General features: G+C 45.5%; 1 long non-coding RNA gene across 2 annotated transcripts in view; it reads right to left on the minus strand.

Moving 5' to 3' along the window:
- Positions 1-22973, minus strand: part of LOC131406412 (uncharacterized) — an 80649-nt gene extending 57676 nt beyond the window's left edge. For both annotated transcript variants that reach the window (XR_009220135.1, XR_009220136.1), the window contains exons 1-4: positions 21930-22973; positions 20802-20999; positions 11964-12087; positions 8852-9002 (exon numbers count right to left, since the gene is read on the minus strand). This is a non-coding gene — a long non-coding RNA (uncharacterized LOC131406412). The remainder of the gene's footprint in view (positions 1-8851; positions 9003-11963; positions 12088-20801; positions 21000-21929) is intronic.
- Between the last annotated feature and the right edge of the window lie 590 nt (positions 22974-23563).

Raw genomic sequence — 23563 nt, forward strand, 5'->3', positions numbered from 1 at the left:
GGACAGGGTTAGACATTGTCCTGTTTCGGGTGTTCAGAGTACTTCTGGGGAGACTTAAAGACCTCCACACAGGAATGTGGACTTCTGAGTCCTCACTGGACTGGCCACAAGGCCTGGGGTGAGCAGGCACTGGAAATAACTCTACTGTTTTCAAGGGTGTCGAAGTCTAGCTCCTAGTTACAGATCCAACCCAGCAAGAACGTCTCCAACTCCTCTTGGTCCCTTGAAGGCAGGCCCCCTAGTTGGTCCAAAATCTCAAGCCCTCCAATTAAAGATGAAGGAGAAAAAGGAGGAGTCAAGACTGAAAAAGCAGAATAGCAAATCACAACTTGAGACTCTCATTTCTTCCCAGAAGCTCAACTTCTGGGAACAATGGATTGCAAACACAGCTTCCCTTTTCCTCCATGCTGATCCAGTGGATAAGATCAGGCAGCAACTATTTCCAGTTGGAGATCCTCTCTTGGCTTTTATTTCAAGTCTGTAAGGATTTTCTTTTTAGGGGGGTGGGGGGCAGATGGAAAATCTTAGAGAGGACAATTCAGGTTTTGGGCTTTGGGTTTTTTTTTTTTAACTTTTGTTTTGACAAGAGATACAGGTGTTCCCATTTGGAACATAAACTATATTTTTCCTGAAAGTCCCTTTGGCCCAAAAAAGGAAAAAAAGCAGACAGACGACCTTTGGGGAGACAATACCTTTCTGGCAGGGATTGAATTGTCTGGGATAACACTGTCCAGATTCCAGCGTGGAAATGTGCACCAAGGGGCCTGCAGGAGATCTGGGAGATATTAACAGCAAGGGCAGCCCTCCACGCTTTTCAGTTCTGCTTGCAGCTGCGAGAAAGAACTCTGAAGCAGGAATGCAAGGTGCCATTGTTAGCAGATGGCCTCCTCTACCACGAATTGTGTGCAGCCAGAGAACCCCCTCCAGCCCCCACCCAGCCAAGTGCGGGAGTTTTAAGGGAATGCAGGCAACAGCTCCTAGAGTGAGAAAAGAGAAACACTCTTCTAATCTGAAGGTGTTTCTAATTACAGCAGCCAATTACCAAACCTCCACTACATTTAATTGCTACAAACAAAATCATGAAAGAACAATTAACAAGCAATGGCATGCACTAACAACTGAGCCTAGAAAGAAAGAAGAGGAAGGAAGTAGAGGAAGGAAGGGAGCGAGGGACTAAGTCCTGTACAATGTGGCACGAGCATGTATACGGTTTAGTTTAAATCATCTCTATGCTTCTCAGTCATCTTGTGCGTGTCCACTTGTGAAATCTCAGGGCATGAAGTCTGCCAAAAGCATCAGCAGTGAATTAAGGCAGTGAAAATAGCGAGTGAAAGAACCAAGACCAATTATTTATGGATTGTTCACCTGAATTTCTCAAGCTTCCTCTCGGCTCATATTGATCTCCAGTAGGCTAGAGACATCTGTTTTTCCAGTTTTGTCAACATCCCCCGAGTTGCTTTGCGTAAGTTATGCTTTTGCCCAAAGCTCAGAAACTAGCGTGTTGATTTCACAGCAAAAATTTGGTTTATCTCTAAAAGAAACAAAAATTCCTGAAGTTCAAGTCTTTGCACATGGCACAGTTCACAGAAGAATTTTTATACCTATTGTTAGGGGTTGAATTGTGCCCCTCCCCCAACAAATTCATATATTGAAGTCCTAATCTCAAGTATCTCACAATGTGATCTTATTTGAAAATAGGGTTGTTACAGATGTAATTAGCTAAGATGAGGTCCTACTGGAGCGGGAGAGCCCCCAATCCAATATGACTAGTGTCTTTATAAAAAGGGGAAATTTGGACACAGGAACACATACGGGGAGAATACCACATGAAAATGAAGACAGAGACCCATTGAGTGATGTGCTACAAGCCAAGGAACACCAAAGATTGCCAGTAAACCACCAGAAGCTGGGAGAAAGGCATGGAACAAATTCTTCCTTATAGCCTTCAGAAGGAACTAACCCTGCGGACACCTTGATCTCGGACTTTTAGCCTCCAGAACTGCGAGACAATAAGTTTCTGTTGTTTAGTCACAGTAGCCCAGCAAATAATACACCTACTGATTCTAGCTCATGATGCTCTGTCCAATGGGCCCCTTCCTCATTTGCCACCACCCTCATTCAGTCGTTAGTCACCTCTCACCTGGACCAGAGCAACAGCCTCCTAGCTGCCCTCCTGCCTCTGAACTTTCTCCTCCTCGAACATCCACTGCACCAGGGTGAGCTATCCTTACCACAGCTCTGACCACAGACTCTAACGATTAGAATAATAATAAAAACAATAATAATAACCTCTCAAGTACATTTTACATGCCAGGCATTGTGAGAAGCACAAGGAATACAAAGTAAAATAAAGCAGTTTTTACTCTCTAGGAGCTCCCAGCCTAATGGTGTGGGTGAAGACAGACACATAATAGATCGTTAGATAGAGACGGTGCAGGCATGCACAGAGCATCATGAGAAGTCTGAGCATGGCACCTGATCCATCCGTGGGGGAGGGGACATCTTATGAGGGGCTTCCAAAACCAGGCTTCCAGAAAGCCTGGTTCTCAATCCTGGCTGCACTCTGCAGTCACCTGGGAGGCTTCACAAACTTAGAGGCCTGCGTCCAAGAGCCCGCAGACCCTGTGCTTTAATTGGTCTGGGGGTGGCTCGGTTTTAGGAAGTTGCACAAGATCTCCAGGTGGGTCTAATGTGCAGCCAGTTTTAAGAACCTCTGTCTTAAAGCAGCAATTCGCTGCACATTGAAATCACCTGAAGAGTTTTAATAAACGCCAATGTCTGGATGCCAGCCCCTGGAGATTTGATTTAATTGGTCCGGGTGCAGCCAGGGATTAAAAATTTTTTTAATGCCCCCCAAGTGATAGTAATGTGCAGGCAAGGTCAAGAACCGCTACCCTGTATGAATATGTCTCAAAATTGAATGGGCATAGGAATCACCTGGAGATCTTGTTAATACGCAGATTCCTAATCAATAGGTCTAGGGTGGGGCCTGAGACCTTACCTGTCTAAGGGAGGCTCCACGTGCTAATGTTGCTGGTCTTGCAGCCACATGGTCAGTTTTCCAAACCTTCATGGAGAGACTCCTGCTAATTATTGAGTCCCTCTAGCTGCCTCCTCTCATCTAGGCTTACATTATCCGAGATGTGGGCTCCGTAGAAGCAGAGGCAATGAGCAAGAGTTCCAGCCACAGAAACACTGACTCTAGCTGCCTCAGAGTATGACAGAAGACTCACACGTCACCAGCTGGGAGACTAGTCCCTCCCAGTGCGAGCTTTGGGGGTCTTTTTAAGTAAGTCAAGTTTTTACAAAGCAAGATACATTTTCAAGTAGATCCAAAGACGTGTCTTATATCTCGCTTCATGCAGGAGAAAGCTCAAACCCAGATTCTTCCCTCACACACGCACACAGTTCCTCCCTTCCCTCCCCTTCCCTCTCCTTTATCCCTGACCCCTGCTGAACCCAGATATTATGATCAAGAACTGGATTCAAATTCTGACACTTCCTGAGTAACGTTTGTCAGATCACTCAACATCACTAAACCTCAAATTCCTATTCTCAGAATTGGTGGTTTTATCACCATCTTTACAGGCTTGAGAAAACAGACAGGAGTGTGCCAGGCTGGGCTGTGGGTCTCCAGAGCCTGCTGACCCTGTGCTGTACTGCAGCAGCATCAAGTCGTGAAAGGTCCATGTGGTCTGGGCAAGGCACTCGCTGACTCCTGTTCCTGGATGCTCCCCTGTCAAGCCTGTACACTGACCAGTCTGGTCAGCTACCATTTGGCACCTCTTCTGTTGTCCCAGCCCCTCTCCACTGGGCAGTGCCCTGTCCACTGGGCAGTGACGGATGACCCTAGCACTGTTGCTGTGTCCCCTGGGCACCCATCATTGAGAGACCCGTGGGTACCCCACCACTTCTGCTGGTTACTACACTGCCGCTAGGCACCACAGTCTTCACCATTACTGAGCTAGAACATTCAAATCATCGAAGGGGCAGTGGCCAAGTAGGGAAATCTTAGGATGTGCAATCCTGGAATGATCAAAGCATGGCCCCCATCAGGTGACAGTATCACGCCAGCATGTCCTTGTTCTAAATCACTCATTCATTTAGTAAACATTTCTTGAGCATCTACTGTGTGCCAGACATTGTGGTAAGCACCAAGAATACAAGTTAAGAAACATATCATGTTTTTGAGAAATTCACAACATTGTGAGAGAGAAAAGGTGGCTGACAGATGCACGAATAAGGAGACAAGTTTAACATGTTGCCATCACAACCGCAGTAATAGCAGGGCATGCTGATGGAGTACCCACAATGTGCTGCATACCCCGCTAAACACATATCAGTTTCCCGGGGCTGCTGTGACAAACTACCACAAACTTAGTGGCTTAACACAACAGAAATTCATTCTCTCACAGTTCCAGAGGCCTCAAGTCCAAAATCCAGGTGTCAGCAGGGCCATGCTCCCTCCAAAGTCTCTATGAAGGATCCTTCCTCTTGCCTCTTCCATTTTCTGGTGGCTCCAGGCATTCCTTGACTTGTGGCTGCATCACTCCAATCTCCGCCTCCAACCCAAATGGCCTCCCCTCTGTGCCTCATGTCTCCCTCTGCCTTTCTCTTATAAGGAAACGACCATTGGATTTAAGGCCCAACCTAAATCTCATCTTGAGATCCTTAATTACATCTGCAAAGACCCTTATTCTAAATACGGTCACATTCTGAGGTTCCAGGTAGACATATCTTCAGAGGATCACAATTCAACCCACTACAGCACTTTATCAGCTATCTACTCCTCAAAACAATCCTCTAAGGCCAGTTCTGTTAATATCCTCATTTTACACATGGTGAAACTGAGGCCCGGAGAAGTTAATATCTTGCTCAAGATGACATGATTCGTGATGAGAGAGCTGGGATGTGAACCCCCGTCTGTCTGATGTCTTAATGCTAGTTTCTACAGCTTCCCATTCTCTGTGAGTCCCAGGACAGCCAGAAGTAAAGTAGGCAGATCTAGCCTGCAAGGTCAGAGATGGATTCTCAGATGGAGGAAGAGCAGAGCCCAGCGCCAATGGTGAGGGTGTGTGAACCAGAAGACACACCAAGGAAGAGCGTCCAAGCAGGGGAAGCCCATTTGTGGAACCCAGGGGCCACCTATATCACTGTCAAGGAACAGCACACTACTCAGTACAGCTGGAACGAGGGATGCAAGAGGGAGAGAAGCGAGTCCCAAAGAAGAGGGCTCAGCAGGGCCAGGGCACAGAGGGGCTCAGATGCCGAGGTGGGAGCATGACCTTGGTCCTACAGGCTGTGGGGAGCCACTGACAAGGGTTAAGCTAGGGCAGGAGTGTGCAGACGCTAGACTCTGGGATCATCAGCCAACGTGGAAAAGTTGTCCACCTCCTGTTGGCCAACCCTGCTGACTGCCCGGCTATCAGCGTGCAGGTGTGAGACCTGGTGGAACTGTGACCACTCAGGGCCCCTGGGCGTCCAGGCCCAGCTCCAACACATCTGTGTACGGTCTGCCTGCTGGGCTCAGAATCTAAGCCTAACTCTCAAACAAGCCAGCTTTTTGAAGAAGGCATTTCTGATAGCAACGACAACAGGATGACACCTCAGGCAGCAGTTACAGTGCAGGAGTAAGAAGTGGTGGCTCGCTGTTGGGAAGGCTGTGAGCCCACCTCTTTCCTTGAGGCCCAGGAAGACAGAGCTGGTCATAGTCCCTTCACACACAGGCTAAGCGCCCACGGAAGGGATCAGGAAGGTGAAGGTAAGCAGGATCTCAGCTCACGGCAAAAAGCAAAGGGAGAGATGGCTCATCCCAAGGTCTGGCCGCCCAGACTGCACCTGGACCACGGCGGGGAGTGTGGAGAGGGCTGACAGTGAGAGAATAGAGGAGTTGAACCTCGCTAGCAGCAGCCTCCATCCTGAATGCCCCCGAGTCCAGCCCGGCAGTTCCTGCCGGCATACCTGTGGCCGAGGTTGGGGAGACATTGGGCGGGCTGTTTGCTCACTGGAATCCTGTGTGTTTTGTGGGCAGGGAGAGTGTCACAGTTAGACCCACACTTCACTGTGAAAATATTCATGCTTCACCAGGGGACAGCAAGAGGGGGTCGGGATTGGAGGAGCAATGACGGGGGAGGGTGCCGCTTCAATGAGCTCTAAAGACAAGCACTGGTGCCCAGATCTAGCCTCTGAGCAAGCATCTCAGGATTTTCAGTTAAACACCAGCAAGACTGCTTCTCACACGTCTAGTTGTAGTTTTCCACCATCTCGATAAGCTTTTTTTTAAGAAAAACACATTTTCTGTGGTTTACCCAGTTGAGGAAAATCAAAGAATTAAGAAAAATTTTGGTGAATTGGGGAGACAGGGCTAACAGTTCATGTAATTATGCTTGATTTCAGTTCAACATTAATGAGAATCTGCTGTGTGCAGGTACTAGGCAACACAGTCCACAGCCGAGCAGCTTGGGTGCCTCTCTTCTCAGGGCCACTCAGCGCCCTGTGGCCATTTCACTCGAGGGAGTTTTACATAATGATGCAGACTCAACCTTTCTCCTCTGTTCCCTGCCTGCCTTCCAGCTTCCAGGTATCGAAGGGCAAAGAGTACAGTGTTTTAGTGGCCGGAGCCAGGCTGCCTGGTTTCAATCTTGGCTCCATGTGGCTCAGTTTCCTCATCTGTAAAATGGGCGACAGCACCTTCCTTATAAAGCTGTCCTGGGGATAAGTGAGCAAGACCCACATAAAGGGCTTAGGCCAGCGCTGGCAGACAGGGAGCCCTCAGCAAGCTCCATCTGTATTATGACTCAGGGAACCTCAATTCCTCCAGTTTTGTATTCTCTCTGCTCGGTTTCCTTAGCCATACAATCTAAGGGAATTCTGCCACATATAAAATAAGATTTTTTTCAGTCCCACACCTCTCCCAAAGGAGACCTACTCCTTATTACATAGTTCTAGTTACCAATGATCACAATACTTCTATACTGGCCATAAGTTTTCATAATTTAGTGGATCCATTTAAAGTGTTTTTAATTACAAATGCTCTAGTTCTGTGAGATACAAAATTAATGTCGGCAAGTAATTGTATTTTCTCCATCTATTATGTGCAGGAAAAAATTAGAGTAGCTTAGCACCTCCTTATTGTCACAGGGTTTCTCAGCCCACGTGATTCTGTAAGAAAGGAACTTTCCACTATTTGCTGAAGATGTTAACCCCTGGGTGAGATGAGGGGGGTTGGATCAGATGACATCAGTCTCACTGGGATGACAGACAGCAAACATTTGTCTCCTCGGTCTGCAATTTGAGCTTCAGAGACACTAGTCCATTCTCCTGCCCGACCCTTGAATTTTCTAGCACTTCCCTGAAAGTGGCCTCCTTCCCCTTCTCAACACTTCCACTGCCTCCTGAGGCAGCTCAGCTGGAGAAACAGGAGAAGGAGGAAGGATGGGCCTGGCGGACATTGGTGTTATGGGACCTCGGGTATGAGTTTGTGTGTAGTAGACGCCACTGGGGGTGGGAAGACATTGGTTATTTTGTGGCTGGCAGAAGACTTATAAGTAACAGAAAAATTCTTTCTACGACAAACTTGTTAGGGCTTATGAGATCATTTAAGGAAAAGAACTTTGCAGTTGGCTAAGGGTCATATAAATGGAACACTCTCAAGTGCCAGCACGGTCAATTGGTAAGCTTTCCAACATCAGGGGACCTTCCAGCATAAGCACTGTTTTAACTTGGTAATAGCATGTTGAATAAAAACCGCAGGCCAGTGGAATGATTTGACTTATTCTCACTCTTCACTACTTTCAAATAAATATTAGCTCTGAAGGCAGGAGTTCTGGAAACAGAACCACGTGCATATGTGGTTTTTAGCCCCATTTGACATCTGAGGAAATTGGGGTTACAGAAATTTGTAGCCTAGGGCGTATGGCTACAAAGCGACAAAGCAAGCACCAGACCAGGTCTGTCTGCCACCAGAGGCTCCGCCAGAGTTAGGCTGGGTATCTGTAGCCCTTTATGTTGCCAAATGGAAGGATGAAGTCAGGTCCTAAGCTTCACCTCAGTGGGGACACTTGCCTCTCAGGGCCGGTACTGACAGAACAAGCATTTTGCTTTAAAGGGTAGCGCCTCTCTTGTCAGGATTTCCCGCGCCATCTTCGCTTCTTGCCGCTTGCCCCTGGCTGGGGCAGCCCTAGGAGGGCGGAGTTAGAGGTCCCTTTCAGGCTGAATGGAAACATTTTTATGGCAGTTATGTACTTATTGTAACGCATATTAGCTCTGCATGTCCTCGCTAACCTGTGATTTCATGGATATTGCTTAGGAAAAGAATAATTTTATAGATATCTCCTACAACATGTTATCTGATGTCCGACATCTGATGTATCCACCACCTCCACATCCCCAATTAGGTGCACACTGCAGCAAGAATACACTATTCAGATTACCCTCCTAGGTATGAGCAAGAGGGGGAAGAAATCATGTTTTGGAGGTGACTTAGCATGTTGGATGATACCGTAGGAGAGAGATGAAGAACAGATGTTCTGGAGTCAAACTGCCTGGCTTGGAAATGCTGGCCCCTGAATTTCCTAGCTGGGTGACCTTGGGCACGTTACTAGACTTGTCTGTGTTGCTTTAAGTGTTGAGCCACTCAAATCTGAGGGGCCCTTTGTACTACGGCTAACATTACCCTCATACAGCTGCAGCAAAGGATTTTCTTCTCCACTGTGAATTTACTCATTTGAAGGACATAAAGGTATCAAAACTAAAAGCATGTATTTACAACATTTAATAACTTACTATTATTGAAAATAATAAAATAATGTAATATGTTCAAGCCTGTACAATTTTGAAAGAATTATCTTACTAATCAGAATCTTCAGAGTTATCAAAGAGGCCACTGATGTACTTGGAACGTAGCTCTCTGAGCAGGCACAGGACTGCTGCCCTCGGGCTGCTCTGCCTTCTCTGCCACTGACCAGATCTGCACCGGAAGCCAAGATTTCATAGTCACGGACCTATAGACAGAGAGGGGGCAACTTCAGGTAATGAGGATGTCACCTCAAAATTAACACGGCTTCTACTATTCTGCCTTACGCTAAGGACATTTCTTGTCAACAAATACTTTATTGTTTTCTCGTTTTAAGCTGGAAGAAAGTTTAACAATAATTTTTCAAGTTAATAACATACAAGTCTCCTCTTAAGAAAATGAATGAAAGCAAAAGGTTATATAATCTTTTCAAAAATAGCTATTTTTCTGATTGCAGAAGCAATATATGTTTATTTTAATAAATCTAGAAAATACAGAAAAGTACAAAGTAAAGAATTTTAACTTGCTTATCATCCAACTAATCAGGAGGTGTGTGTATATAGACATACATGTGTGTGTGTTACCATTTTATTTTTTCTGTCCAGAATTGAAGTCATACATACATTCTACTTTGTAAGTGTCTAGTTTTCACTTGACATACTGCAAATGTTTTCCGATTTTGCTATTCTCCTACATCATTTTCAAACCTCTGCCAATCCCCACCTGCCTTCCTCCCATCTCACTTGAAACAAACAGCCTCATATCTTCCTTCTCAGAAAAAAATAGAAACCAGCAGAAAGCAGTAACTCCTTCATTTTCCCCTTGCTAAACCTGCAAACCTCTCAACGGTTCAAACACTCTCGTTTCCCTTTGCTATGACAGAGAAGGCAATTCTTTGTTGGTTCGACTGCACCTTCTTGAACCTACTTTAGGCCCCACCTCCCCACATCTGGCCAAGGTCCCCCCTAAGCTCCAGGTGAGAAGATCCAGCAGCCTTCCAGCATCTTCTTATGAATGGTTCAAATGCACCTTGAAGCCCACATTTCCAAAACAAACCCAGGACTTCTCGCCAAGCCTGATGCTCCTTCAGTGTTCTCTGCCATGCAGTTGTAGACGCAAGAAACCCAGTCATCCTCATGCCTCCCTCTCCCTCACTCAATATCCAATTGGTCCATCCAAATTTATTTTACAGCTATCTCTTAAATTTGTCTACTTAGGTCCATCTCCATCACCCACCACCTCCCCGTCTCTCACCTGGACTCTTAAATGGCCTCCTGACTGGTCTACCCTCATCCACTATGCCCTCCTCCTAGCCATTCTCCAAACTACTGAGAGGCTGAGAGATGCTTTTCGTATGTTAACTCATGCCACTCCCTGGCTCAAAACCCTTCAGAGGCTTCCCATGGCTCTTAGCATAAAGTTTTTCAAACTGGCTTCCATGACTCTGCAAAGCCTGGCTGGTGCTCACCTCTCCAGGCTCATCTCACCCTGCACTGCTTCAAGCTCTCTGCCTCCCAGCCACCCATCCTAGCCATCTTTCCATTCCTCATTCTCTTTCTGCTCTGGCTCAACACCGGACCTTTGCATACACTGTTCTCCCTGCCTATAATGTTCTTTTTCTCCTTTTTTCTAGCTACCTCTTTTTAAGCACCTCTTCTTCAAGGAAACCTTTCTTGACCTCTTTTACTAGGTCAAATCCCACTATTGTTGGCTCTCACTCATAGCACATGTTACACCTATACTTTATGCTTGTTTGTGCATTTGAAGTCCATCCTCACTAGATTCTGAGTTCCTCAAGGGCAGGAGTCACATCTGATTTGTGCATGTTTATACCCCCAGCGTTTAGTTCAATGTCTACCACATAGGGTCACTCAGTGAACATTTGAGGATAAATGAATAAATTAAAGGAACTCAACAGATCTAAGACTGAACTCAACATCTTCTCCCTGAAATGTGGTTTTCATCCAGCATTTCCACACCCAGAGAATGGCACCACCATCCATCCAGTAGTATAGTCAGAAGCCTGAAAGTAGTCTATTAGGGGTTGAATTGTGTCTCCCACTCCAAAAAGATATATTGAAGTCCTAACTCCCAATGTCTCAGAATGTGACCTTATATAGAAACAGGTCATGGCAGATGTAGTTAGTTAAGATGAGGTCATACTGGAATAGGTCATAATAGGTGGGCTCTTAATCCAACATGACTGATACCATTATAAAAAGGGGAAATTTGGACACAGAGAGACACACACAGGGAGAAGTCCACGTGAACATGAAGGCAGGGGTCAGGGTGATGATTCTACAAGCCAAGGAATGTCAAAGATTGCCAGCAAATCACCAGAAGCTAGGAGAGAGGCATGGAACAGGTTCTCCTCAGAACTCTCAGAAGGAACCAACTCTGCCAACACTTTGATTTTGGACTTTTAGCCTCCAGATTTGTAAGACAATAAATTTCTGTGGTTTTAAGCCATCCAGTTTGTGGTATTTTGTTACAGCAGCCCTAGAAAATGTCTGTGACCCTTCAGTCCCTCTTATACTGTCCCCTACCCTGACAATATCCAATCCATCACCATGTCCCACCAGTTTTACCTCCTAAATATCTCTCCAATTCACCTACTTCTTGTAGTCTTTACCTCCACCACTGGGATCAAATGCCCCTTATCTCTCCTGAACTATTGCAATGGTGTCCTAGCTGCTCTCTCCACGCCCACTCTGCCCACTGCAAACTTTTCTCCATGCTACAGCCACAGAGATCATTTTGCAAATCTGACTTTGTCACACAACCCTCAATCCCCTTTGCCCCCCACTCCTGGCCACATTGAACCTACCTGTTGCTCTTGGACTAGAGACCAGACTCTAGACATAACCCAGCAGGCCTCAGGCCTTGGCCCTGCTGTCCTCCTCAGCCCTCCACAGCCCTCATTCTGTACTCTAACTGCCCCCTGCCTCTATTGTTTTCCTGGACAAGCCATGCTCTTCCTACAACCAGGCCTCTGCCTGCCTACATTTTCCTCACTCCATTCATTCCCCGTGTTTCTCTGGCTCATCCTTCAGATCACAGTTCAAAGATCATTGGTTTTTAGAGAAACCTTCCCCCATCCCTGGATGAGGTTAAGTGCCACTGATATACCCTCTCCTCATATCCCATCATTTTCCATCATGCCACTTACCATGACTGTGATGTGTATTTATTTCAGCCTTATCTGACTATATCTTTAAGCTTCATTACGACAGGGATCATGTCTGTTTTGCTCACCATTGATCTCCAGCAGTCAGCACAGGGCCAATACACAACTGTAGAGAGAAGAAGGAAAAACGATCAGTTTGTTAAAGTGTAAATAAGCCATAATGCATTTGACCAATCTTAAGTCTGGCCATTTAGACTTTTTCCATTTTCTCACAAACTTAGCAACTCTGCGAAGAACTGCAGAGGATTCTTTGTGCAAATATCTGATTATTTCCTTAGGAAAAATTATTGAGAGGAACTGATTGCGCAAAGAACTTGAAGCTCTACCGAATTGTTTAGAATTTCTTCAAGTGGAAAGATGTTAACCAGAAGCATATGAAGGAGAGAGAGGGAAGGAAGGAGGGAGAGAGAGAGAGAGATAAAGAGAAAGAGAGAAGGAAGAGAGGGAGGGAGGGAGAGGGGACGGAATGAAGGAAGGAAGAGAGGAAAGAAGGGAGGAAGGAAGGGAGAAAGGGAGGAAGGGGGAGGAAGGGAGGAAAGGAGGAAGGAGAAAGAAAAAAGGGATAAAAAGGGAGAAAGAAGGAAAAACGAGAAAGACCACCACCTAAGTTAAGGAGGCTTTGTCTCCCTGAGAAGTTCTCTGCTGAGATTGCTGTCCAACCAGTTTCCTAGACCCACTCTCTCTGTATCCCTGCCAAGCTATCCCTGGGAAAAGCAAAGTCAGACACTCTCAAATCCCAAGGTTTAAGATGATAAAGGCCCTCAGAGGCAGGGGCAAAGCAGTTCAGGGCTTTTTGTTCTCCTGCCCCTTTGTTCCAGCGACTTCTTCCATCTCAAAGGATTTTCAACAGCACCAAGGCCTAACACTTTGCCCATCCTGGTTCTCACAGACTTCTCCAGGGACAGACAAAGCAATGTTGGCACTGAGGAGGGCCCGCAATAAAGGGGACTGAGAGAGAAGAAAGCACCCGGAGAATCTGGCTGGGCCCAGTATGCTCAGTTGCTGCAGCAACTGCGAGTTAAACAATGAAGAGGGGAGGGGACAGCCATTTTCCTCACTCAGCCTAGTTGTCATGGATACTGGGATTTTAGAAGTAAAGGGGTGAAGGGTTTTCTTTACAAACAGTGCTTTTTTTCCCTCACTTGGCCTGTGTCCTTGCTCCAGTTTGGGGACCTTCCATTCTGAGTCTTGCTGTAAGGAGGCTAGGGAACGGGGGTAACCACAGGATGCTTTCGGGAAAGGTGACTTTCTGGCCAGCAGCTCTAAAGTCCTTTCCCATTTAAAGCCAGGCAGGAAGGCCTAGACATTAATGGAAATTTCCATCCACCGAACTCTTCCCACCTACCCTGCAGGAAGGCTCTCTCTCCCCTGGAACACTTCCTCCCAACCTTCTGACTCTCCCAGGAGAGCCCACACACGCCAGTGGCCTAAGGTTTCAGCTTTGTGCCCCCAACACCCTGTAACCCCTATTCCCTTCCTTCCCCTGCTTCCTCCTCCAGGACTTTGCAGGAGGAACACAGCTCAGCCCCCTCCTCGGACGTCGTCTGCCAGCCTTTACCCTAAAACAACGTCAGGCCTGGCAACGTCCTGCTGAGCTGTTCAGCAGGGTATGGTGAGAAGGTCACCAACTTTAGTGACCGCAGGTCAAGGCGCAGCTCGGCCACGCACCAGAATGACCTTGGGCACGGTACTTAATCTCTCTAAATCTTATTTCCACATGTGGTAAAATACAGGTTATAATATCTACCCCGAAGCATTGCTGAGGGTATTAAGTGAGAGAATGTATGCCATCCTGGGGCATATCGCAGGTACTGCAAACGTGCTAGTGCCCTTGCCCACCTCCTCCTCACCCACTCCATCCTCGTCTACACACACTCTCACACACTTTCACACACTCACAATCAGACATTCACACTCTGTCACACTCACACAATCACACATACTTATACATTCACACTTACACACTTATACACTTCTCAAGCACTCAAATACTTTTATGCTCTCACACACACCCTCACACTCACCGACATTCACACTCTCACACACTCACACTCATATACTCACACACACACTCAAATACACACACACACGCGCACTATCACACACACAACCACACCTTCACACATATATGCATTCACTCTCACACACATTCTCTCACATATGTACTTATACACTCTCACACAATCACATGCTCTCATACACCCACATGCTCTCACACACTCAGCTTTCCATTTTTGACCTAAAATGAAAGATGCCACAATGTGTTATTTTAGTCTTTATCAAGCAAGAGGGAGTACAGCTGCACGGTATAAGCAACTCCATCTGTCCATCTGTCCATCCGTTGACCACATTTATTGAGGGTCTAATATGTGCCAAACACTGAAGTCACGAAGGGCCACAAGGCAAAGCCACTGGCATCGGCTCTTGTCTGCCAGGCTGCTCTGCTGTTGAAACTCAGGGCATCCCTGAGACCCTCGCTCGGCCTTCACGTGCCTTCTTTCCCAACACTTGGCAATGCGGCCTGAAGCCCAGTACACAGCACAAGGACTGTTTGTGTTTGGACCAGGGCAAGGACGGGCTCATGGCACTGTGCTCATTACGGGTGTCCTATGGGCTGGAGCTCTCCTGCTCTTTGGCAGAGATGGGTAGGTCAAATCGACACCAGTATCTCACAAACGTTTGGAACAAATGCCATAAACCCTTCCAGGTGGTGATCTGACCTCCAAGGACGGTCAGGCTTTTCCTCTGCCTGTCCTGCAAGCGTGGGGACAGTAGGCTCCACTCCTCACCCTCAGCAGCTGGGAACTGGGTCCAGGAGCTGCTGGGGCTAGAGTAGAGGGTCCCGCACAACTTGTCTGTATCAGGTTTGAGCCATCAATCATGTCAATGCTGCTTCCCAGCCCGGCCCACCCTGTTTAACACAGTAAAGAAGAAGGGGTCAAATATGGCTCCACCACTCAGTCAGTGTGTGACTTGGAGTGAGTCAACCTCCCTTAATACTTAGATTCCTCATCTTTAAAATGGGAATAATAATATACCCATCTCATAGAATGGGTGTAAGGATTCAAAAATACATGTGAACCACTTTTGCCAGGCAAATATTAAGTACTCATAAATAATGGCTTTACCTGTTATTAGAATTACTATTCTTAGCCCTATTACAGTTTTAACTATGCAAAAATCATATATATGCATATTAAAAGGAACTAGAATGAATCACAGAAAATTGAAAGCTGTAGATTTGTTTAAAGTAGTGGGATTGGATGTTTTTGACCTTAATTTCCATTTTAACATTGTTCCAATATTTCTACAAGAAATAAAAATTAAAATTATAAACACGGGTATCTAGAGCCTGATTTACAGTAATCATATAAGCAAAACACTTAACTTAAAATTCTTCTATTTGTGTGCATGACACACAGGATTAATTTCTCTTAAAAGAACAGGAGGGTATACCTGGAAGCATCCATTGAATCCACTACTAGATCTCAGATGACAACATCAGAAACTTATCCAGACCCTTGAGTCCAAAGAATTAATTCCACAGTAATGGAAAGTTCATCCATAAACTTAGCAAGAATTTCACCTGTATGCCTCACTCTGCGCTGAATGGAGGCTGCTAGATACTTGCCATCGAGTATAAGGGCCATCCTGGAGAAAGCAAAAGGTGAATGCCAGGACTGTTCAGGATACAGAAGATATTTGACCTTCAGGGAGCTGGAAGTGTAGCTGGGAAGGAGAAACAGGTAGGCAACCCTTCCATTCTCAACTGGGTCATTCTAACTATGAGCTGTACAAGCACGAAGGACAGTTGGAGATGGAGCTATTGGGGAAGAAGTAAAACTTTTGTTCAGTCTCGAAGGGTGAACAGAAGCCATTTTCTCATCCTGGAGACCACTTGAGCGTTCATATTTAACTTTCAGCCTTTCACACGGTGCACTGAGCATTGAAGAAAACACAAAATAAATATTAATGAAATGAACTGAATTGTCAAATTATTTCCCCAGGATTTCAGAATGAAATAGACCCGCATCCATTTAGAGAAAATATACTTATATCTATTGATAAATAAAGGCAAAAATCAGGGATATATCTTCCTTTAAAAAAAAGTTGCAGAGATATTGAGAATTCCTTTAAACACATATGGAGCATTTACCATGAGCCAGACACTGCCCTGAGCACTTTCCATGGATTCCCATTTAAACATCATTATAACTATGATACATAGATGAGGGAACAGAGACACAGAGAAGGGAAAAAGAAAATATTAGGTATTATTATGAGGGCAGCAGTCAGAATTACTTTCACCCAATAGGGTGATTATATGGCAGAGAAATAAGAAATAGAGCTGGGAGAACAGTTTGGGCCAAAGTCAGGAGGCTCCTGGTTGCCGGTCATGGGAGTTGGATGTTCTGTTGGGAGTAATCAAGGTCTCAGAGCAGGTGAGCAAAGCAATATGCTAAGATTTCTTTCAGCTCTGAAGAAATAAAGTGGAACTGGAAATGAAGAGGATAGAACCCCCGTAAGAGGACCCTAAGAAAAGACCTAGCATCACTATCACCATCTTCACAGTACCAGACCCACTGCCCTTTGATCTTCACAATGTCTCTACAAGGTAGGAATTGTTAAATCTATTTGATGCCTTATTATCTGTCACGGGGATATTTTTAAACTAGCACCCCAAATAAACTATTACCCCAAATAATTCTGACACAGAGAGTTGCTAGTATCTGAGAAATACTGGCTCTCAGAGAGATGATGGTTACTGTATCCCCCACCAGGGCCTCGCTTTTCTTTCTCTCTACTTGTTCACACCCCCGACCCTCAGAGTCTCAGTGGAAAACACAGACCCCAGCCACACTTCTCCTTCGATCCAACAGTATTTACCATGGCAGTCACCGTGATCCCTTCTGTACCTCTAGGCTGGTGAGGCCTTGGGATAGAAAAAACTGACCCAAGTTATCGGTAGAGAAACTGAGGCTTGGATAGGTTCAGTGCTTTAACCAACATCTCAGCTTTCTTAAGTTTCCCGGCTCAGCACCAGGCCTGCTTCTGCACAGCAGTGCCTCACATCCACCTGGCTGTCAGGTTGATGCAAGCCCACAGCTCCAAGCATCTGATTGTGGGCTCAGCCTCCCGGTGACTAGCCTCAGATTAGGGTGGAACAATAGGCAGTGCGTGTGGGGCTTGGTCCCCAGGAACTATCCCTCAGCACCAGCTCCAAAGACCCTCCCATTAGTCACAGAATACCCGCCCGCTGCTGTGCACAGTAATCCAAATTGAGTTCAAGCCCCCAGCCTCCGTGCTCCATTGTAATGCTATATTTTTTATTCAGCACGAGATCAGAGATCTGCTAAGACCACGTGTTGCTAACATAAAAGAAGAAAGATTTCCTTAATCCCAATGAAAATGAATTCCTCTTATTTTTTCCTAAAAAAGGAAAACATGAGGGTATTACATCGGCCTCTCAAACAAACAGAAAAATCCCTGCCATCCTGAGATGGTTAAAACATGCGGCTTTACAAGTCCACACAAAGAATAGCAATGACACACTCCTTCACCTCTCGCCGGCTTGTTTTATTATCCTGGATATTCCAACTGTTTTTTCCTAGGATGCTTTTGGGTACAATAATCTCACCAGCCTTGAAATAGAGGATCAGAGAGGAAGCAGGGTCAGAGGGGCAAGGATGTTCACAGGACTAGAGTGAAGAGAAGAGGGCGAAGGGAAAGACGGTTGGCAAGGAAAACCTTGCCCCAAAAATCTGACAAGTTTTTGAAATCCAAGAGTTTCAGAGCCAGAAGCGACCTTGAAGATAACTAGTCAGACCTTCTCATTAAACACACACACACAAATACACATACATACACATACGTATACATATGCATACATACACATATACACACACACAAGGCAAGTGAGGCAGAGAGGGGGTGTGATTTGTCCAAGGAAACGGATGCTTCATTGCTTCATTTAGGTCTATAGGGTAAAAGGAGCGGGGACTACAACCCACTCCTCTGTCTCGGAAGAGCCTTGTGTAAATTTCAGCAAACATCTCCTAGGGAAAGAAGACCATGATTACCCCTCTTGATCTTGTCAGTACTCATCACTGCTCTGTCCTCTGTAAAGCGTCCTCGTTGACCTGTTTGTTCACTTACAAACATCTGATAAATAACTGAACGAGGTAGGGTAGGAGTCCGCACACTTCAGTCTGAGGGCCAAATCCAACACGCTGCCTGGTTTTGTATGGCTCACAAGCTAAGAATGGTTTTTACACTTTTTAAGAGTGGAAAAATATTTTTTTTAAATAATATTTCATAACACATGAAAATTATATAAAATTCAAATTTGGGTGTCCACAAATGAAGTTTGCCTAGAACACATCCACAGTGCGCATTTCTGTATTGTCTAAGGCTGCTTTCATGATACAGCCGCAGAGCTGAGTAAGTGCAACAGACATGATATGGTCTGCAAAACCTAAAACATTTACTGTCTGGACCTTCACAGAAAGTTTGTCGACCCGTGGTATGAGAGGAACTCTTTGACACTGTGGATTTGTAGATCTACAAGGTCCTCTGCTTTGCTGACATTAAAATTGGAGAACCCAACCCAAGGCCACCTCTTAGGGGCTGTGCAACCTGGGCTAGTTTATGAGCATCTCTATGCTTTGGTTCCCTCATCTGTAAAATGGAGATCATGTTTATTTGAAACAGTATAATTGAAACCCGACTGGATGTCAACTGAAGTCACCCTGCCCTCTGAGATTTAAATAACATTGGTCCAAGTTCAACCCCATATCCTCTTCAACATTCCCAGAGCCTTTCATTCTCTTGGTCACTTTGGCTCCAAATTCCAGCTCTTCTCAAACTTTGATCTCACTCAACTCCCCCCTTCCTTTTCACTTCCATATTATACAGGACAATCTAGTTTACCACCTTGACGCCTATATTTCCATGATCATAGACTCCACGTTTTTGCTAAACAAAAGGCCCCTCACTCTATATCTCACCCTTAGAAGTCCAGAACAACTGTCAGAGCTTAGACATACTATCTCCTTGCCCCAGCAATCTCTAAATGTATATTCAGTGTCCCACTGATATGAATTCTGTCACCACCTCCCCCTTAGAAGACAGAAGCACCATCAGTAGTTTTGGGGTTGACTTGCTTTTTCTATTAAAGTATATAAAGTATCTATCATACTGCTTGACACATAAAAAGAACTAATAAATACTTTCCTTCCCATGGCTTCCCCCCTAAAAAAACACAGACAAAATACAATACGTATAACAATATATATTGCTCATGTGGATTGTGAACACAGACTTGCCCACAATGAAATTCTCCATCTGAAGTGTGTATGGGGGGAAGCAGTGACAGGATTGTGTTGGGGAACACCACCTAGGACAAGGCGGTAAAAGTAACAAATTTCTCTTTCTTAGGGTCTCTCATGAGGTTACAGTCAAAAGGTTGGCCTAGGCTGCAGTCAGCTGAAAGCTTGACTGGGGCTGGAGGATTTGCTTCCAAGACAGCACACTCATGTGACTATTGGCGGAGGCCTCAGTTCCTCACACAGGCCTCTCTAGAGGGCTGCTGATGACATGGCTTCTCTCAGAGTGAGTGATCCAAGAGAAAAAGAGAGAGCCTGAAACAAAAGCTACAATGTTTTATAACCTAATCTTGGAACGACACGCCATCAATTCTGCCATATTCCATTGGTCACACAGACCAACCCTGGTACAACATGGAAGACTACACAAGGATGTGAGAGACAGACTGGCTACCTGCCCTTGGGACCCTTGAGACTCTGTGTCATTCCAATACATTCCCCTTTCTGAGTTAAGCTAGTTTGCATGTTTTACTATGACTTGTAACCAAAAGACCCTGGAATAAGATGGAATTCTGAGACTAATGCTCTATATTTCTACCTCTGAGAAAGAGAAAAGAAGAAATCCTTTCCACATAATTATTGTGAAGCTAATAGTACAAATCAAAAGCAAACAATGAAGAACTTGGTGTTATGGTTACTTTCGCTATAACAAATTAACCCAAAATTTAGTGGCTTAAAGCAACCATTTTATTTTGTTCACAATTTTGTGGAATTCAGGAAAAACTCAGCCAGGCAGTTCTCATTTGGTGTCTCCTATGCTATTGTAGCCAGATGTGTGTTGGGGCTGCAGTCATCTGACTTCAGTCCAGCTTCGCTGGGCTGGACAGGTAAGATGGCTCATTCCCATCATTAGCAACTGATGTAGGCTATCCCCTGGGAGCTCAGCTGGGGCTGTCAAACAAAGCACCTATACACGGCTTCTCCAGCATGGCAACCTCAGCTAACTGCACTTCTTACATGTTGGCTGCTTCCCCCAGAGCAAGCATGCCAAGAAGCAGGTGGAAGCTGCATAGCCTTTTCTGACCTAACCTTAGAAGCCATACAGCATCACTTCTGCTGCATTCCGTTGGTTAAAACCAAGTCGTCAAAGTCAACCCAGATTCAAAGAGAGGGAACATAGACGCCATCTCTCAATGGAAGGCCTGGATATGGCCAGAGACAGCTTATTATCCCAAGCATTGGACCTATCCATGCCAAGCTCTGATGGGAGAAGCAATGCCTTCCACACAAAAGCAATTAGGGAGTTATCTTCTCAGTTACAATGTAAATATCTTTGACTAGAAGAAACTGTCCATCTGGCCCAGGATACCTCTCCTTCTGGAAACTTAAAGACATATGCCAACCCACGGTTATCAGGAAACATTTTCAGATTCACGTAACAGAAAACTCAAGTCAAACTATCACAAACAAGAAAGAAATTTATTGACTCATGTACCTGGAAGTCCCAAAGGAACGGCAGTTTTTGGAGTTGGCTTAATTCAGAGGCTCTGCATAGATTTCTCAGTCATTCTCTGGCCTGTCCTCCTTTCATCCTAGCTGGATAGCAAGAAAATTGCAGCCAGTCTGGCCCTCCTCCATTGATGCACGACCATTTCCAGAGAAAAAAGAGAGTGGGTTGCTTCTAGACATTGTCCTGGAAGAATGCAGATAAATTTTTCAAACGCCCAGAGCTAGCCTCTCTCTACATATTATTAAACCAAATTGGGTTATATGGCCAATCCTAGCCAGTCACTGGGTAGAGGAATGGAATACCTCTTAAACCAACCAAACCCACCCTTAATCCCTATGAATGGGATTAGCTTCCATGCATGGAGGAAGAGAGGATACCCCAACAAAATTAGGATTTTGTTAGAAGCGAGGAAGTGGGAAATGGATGCTAAGGAAACAGTCAACAATGTCTACTACTGAACTACAGAAAAGTATAATCATCTAAATCAAGTGTAATCTGTCTTTTGCTGTCTTTTTTCCCCATGTGCAAATACAGAATCACTTCTCCAAAAATCTGTCCCCAAATAATTCTGAGAATCTCCAGAAAGCAACTCACATAAGCTTATACACAAGTCCAGTGAGTTACCAGAGGCATCTGCAACTTTCTCCTGCTGGGTTCCAGGGGTCTGCCAGCCACTGCCACCAGTTCTGTGCCTACTAGTCATGTCCACCTCCCTCCAGAGCCCATGTTCAGTGGCCAGTTGCAACACGGGAAGAATGTTCTCTGCCCTCCTGGAAGACAGCAAAGCAGTGCTGCTTGGCCCCCAGTGTGCCATTAGGATTTGTTAAGAGAGAGAAGTTTCATATTTTATTTGTCGCATCCCTCTGCCCCTGGCCCAATCCAGGTATTACATGTTCATAGAACACAGATAGCATTCCTTGCAGGTCTAGCCCAGGAGATAATCTGAATGACAAATTCTCCACTGTGCTCAGAATCACCTCTTCCTGAATTCAATAACCAAGTTTTTTTCTCTAATCAATTTGTCATTTCTAACTCCCTCTTCCTTTATGGTAAGTTCTCTCCTAGGAGGCCCCTTAACTCTCTTGCAAATAAACTTCTAATGGACCTACTCACCAGCTTGTCAGGCACCCCAGGAATCTGTGGACCCCAGTGGTTCAGCTTCATCTTCAGCAGAAGCTCCCAACTTGAAAACCAGCCAACAACATCAACTGAGGGCGATTTCTCCTCTCCTCTTCTCTCCTCTTGCAATCTGTGATCCAGTCAGACTGGATCACTCCATCCATGGGGATGGAGAATGCCATCTTCATATATGCCACCTTATCCCCATATGTGCCTCATATGTGCCACCTGATATGTCTCAAACTTCTGAATTTCTCATATGCTGCTCTCTTTACTAGAACTCTCTTTTGCTGCCCAACTCCTTCACCTTGCAAATTCCTGCACATCCATCAAGTCTCGGCTCTACAACTCCCATGATTGACATCAGAAATAGACCTGCAGTGTTTGCAAAATTTAATTCAGTGGCTCTCAAAGCATTCAAATTGGAAGATATCAGGCTAAGAAGAGTGGAAGGGAACAAAAAAAAGCACTGCCGTTGGGTCTACTCTAGAATAGGCTTTCTAGGGCATTTCCCTGGACAGACCACATCACCAGGGCACTGACACTGGCTAGCTTCTGCCAATCATAGTCAAAAGTTTACCCTTCCATATCTCTTAGCATCCTCAAGGTCATTCAACTGCCTGAGCTGCCCAGTTCATCATCCACTCCTGGGACTGTCAGGCAGTGTCTCTCCCTTGGCTCAGTGCATAGAATCAGATTTGGAGCATCTCTCAAATGAATTGGGGTTTTGTTCCTTCCAACCTATGTTGAAATTTACAAGACTAAAACAAAGGCACTCACTGTGCCCTGAACTTGGCTCTGCTTGGGGCACTAATTACCCAACAACAGCACACGTGGGAGAAAGTGGCCAACTCTGATTAAGGAGCCCCATGGGAGGGCGCTGAGAACAATCTTTTCTTTTTCTTTCTAAAGTTGCCTTTGTCTCTATTACCAGTGGCCCCTCTTCCTCCGTGCTGCTGGGCATTTGTGGGTACAAATGAGTTGCGGGATGGACACCATGCTGGAGCAGGAGACCTTGGTGCACTAGGTGCCTGCCATGTGCTGAAGCTGTGCAAGATTCTCTTTGTACATTACCACTGATCCTCCAACAGTTCTGCAAAATAAGCATCATTATTATCCCCACATGAAAGATGAAGGACCAAGAGCCTAGAACTGAAAAATGAGAGAGGGACTAAGCTGGATTATAACCCAGTTCTGGCTAAAAAGCCATTGCCCATGCTTCCAGAAAAAACTAGAAAGTATGGCTCTTCCCAAATCCTAGAATCATGGCTTTTTCAGCTGTAAAGGACCTCTCTAGAGATCATGTTCAGCCAAGTCCCAAAACAGTGAGGGGACCTGACCAAGAACACACGTCTCACAGGTTGACTGGCACAGACCTAGAACCCAGGTCCCGGACTTTGAGGCCAGCACTCTTTGCTCTTTTCCACCTACTTGCTCACCCATCATTGCCTTGGACTTCTCAAGGGCCTCTCCTCACTGATTGCTGACCAGACTGGCCTATGAGGAACTGGCAGATTTAATTAATTCTGGGGCAGCTATCATCTCGGTGAATGTAGCCAAAAACAAACAGCAATTTTCCAGCTGCAGAAGGAAGACTCTATAAATAAGTTTCAACTGGGGACATTTGC

The sequence above is a fragment of the Diceros bicornis genome, chromosome 5 (assembly GCF_020826845.1).
Source record: "Diceros bicornis minor isolate mBicDic1 chromosome 5, mDicBic1.mat.cur, whole genome shotgun sequence".
Taxonomy (NCBI): domain Eukaryota; kingdom Metazoa; phylum Chordata; class Mammalia; order Perissodactyla; family Rhinocerotidae; genus Diceros; species Diceros bicornis.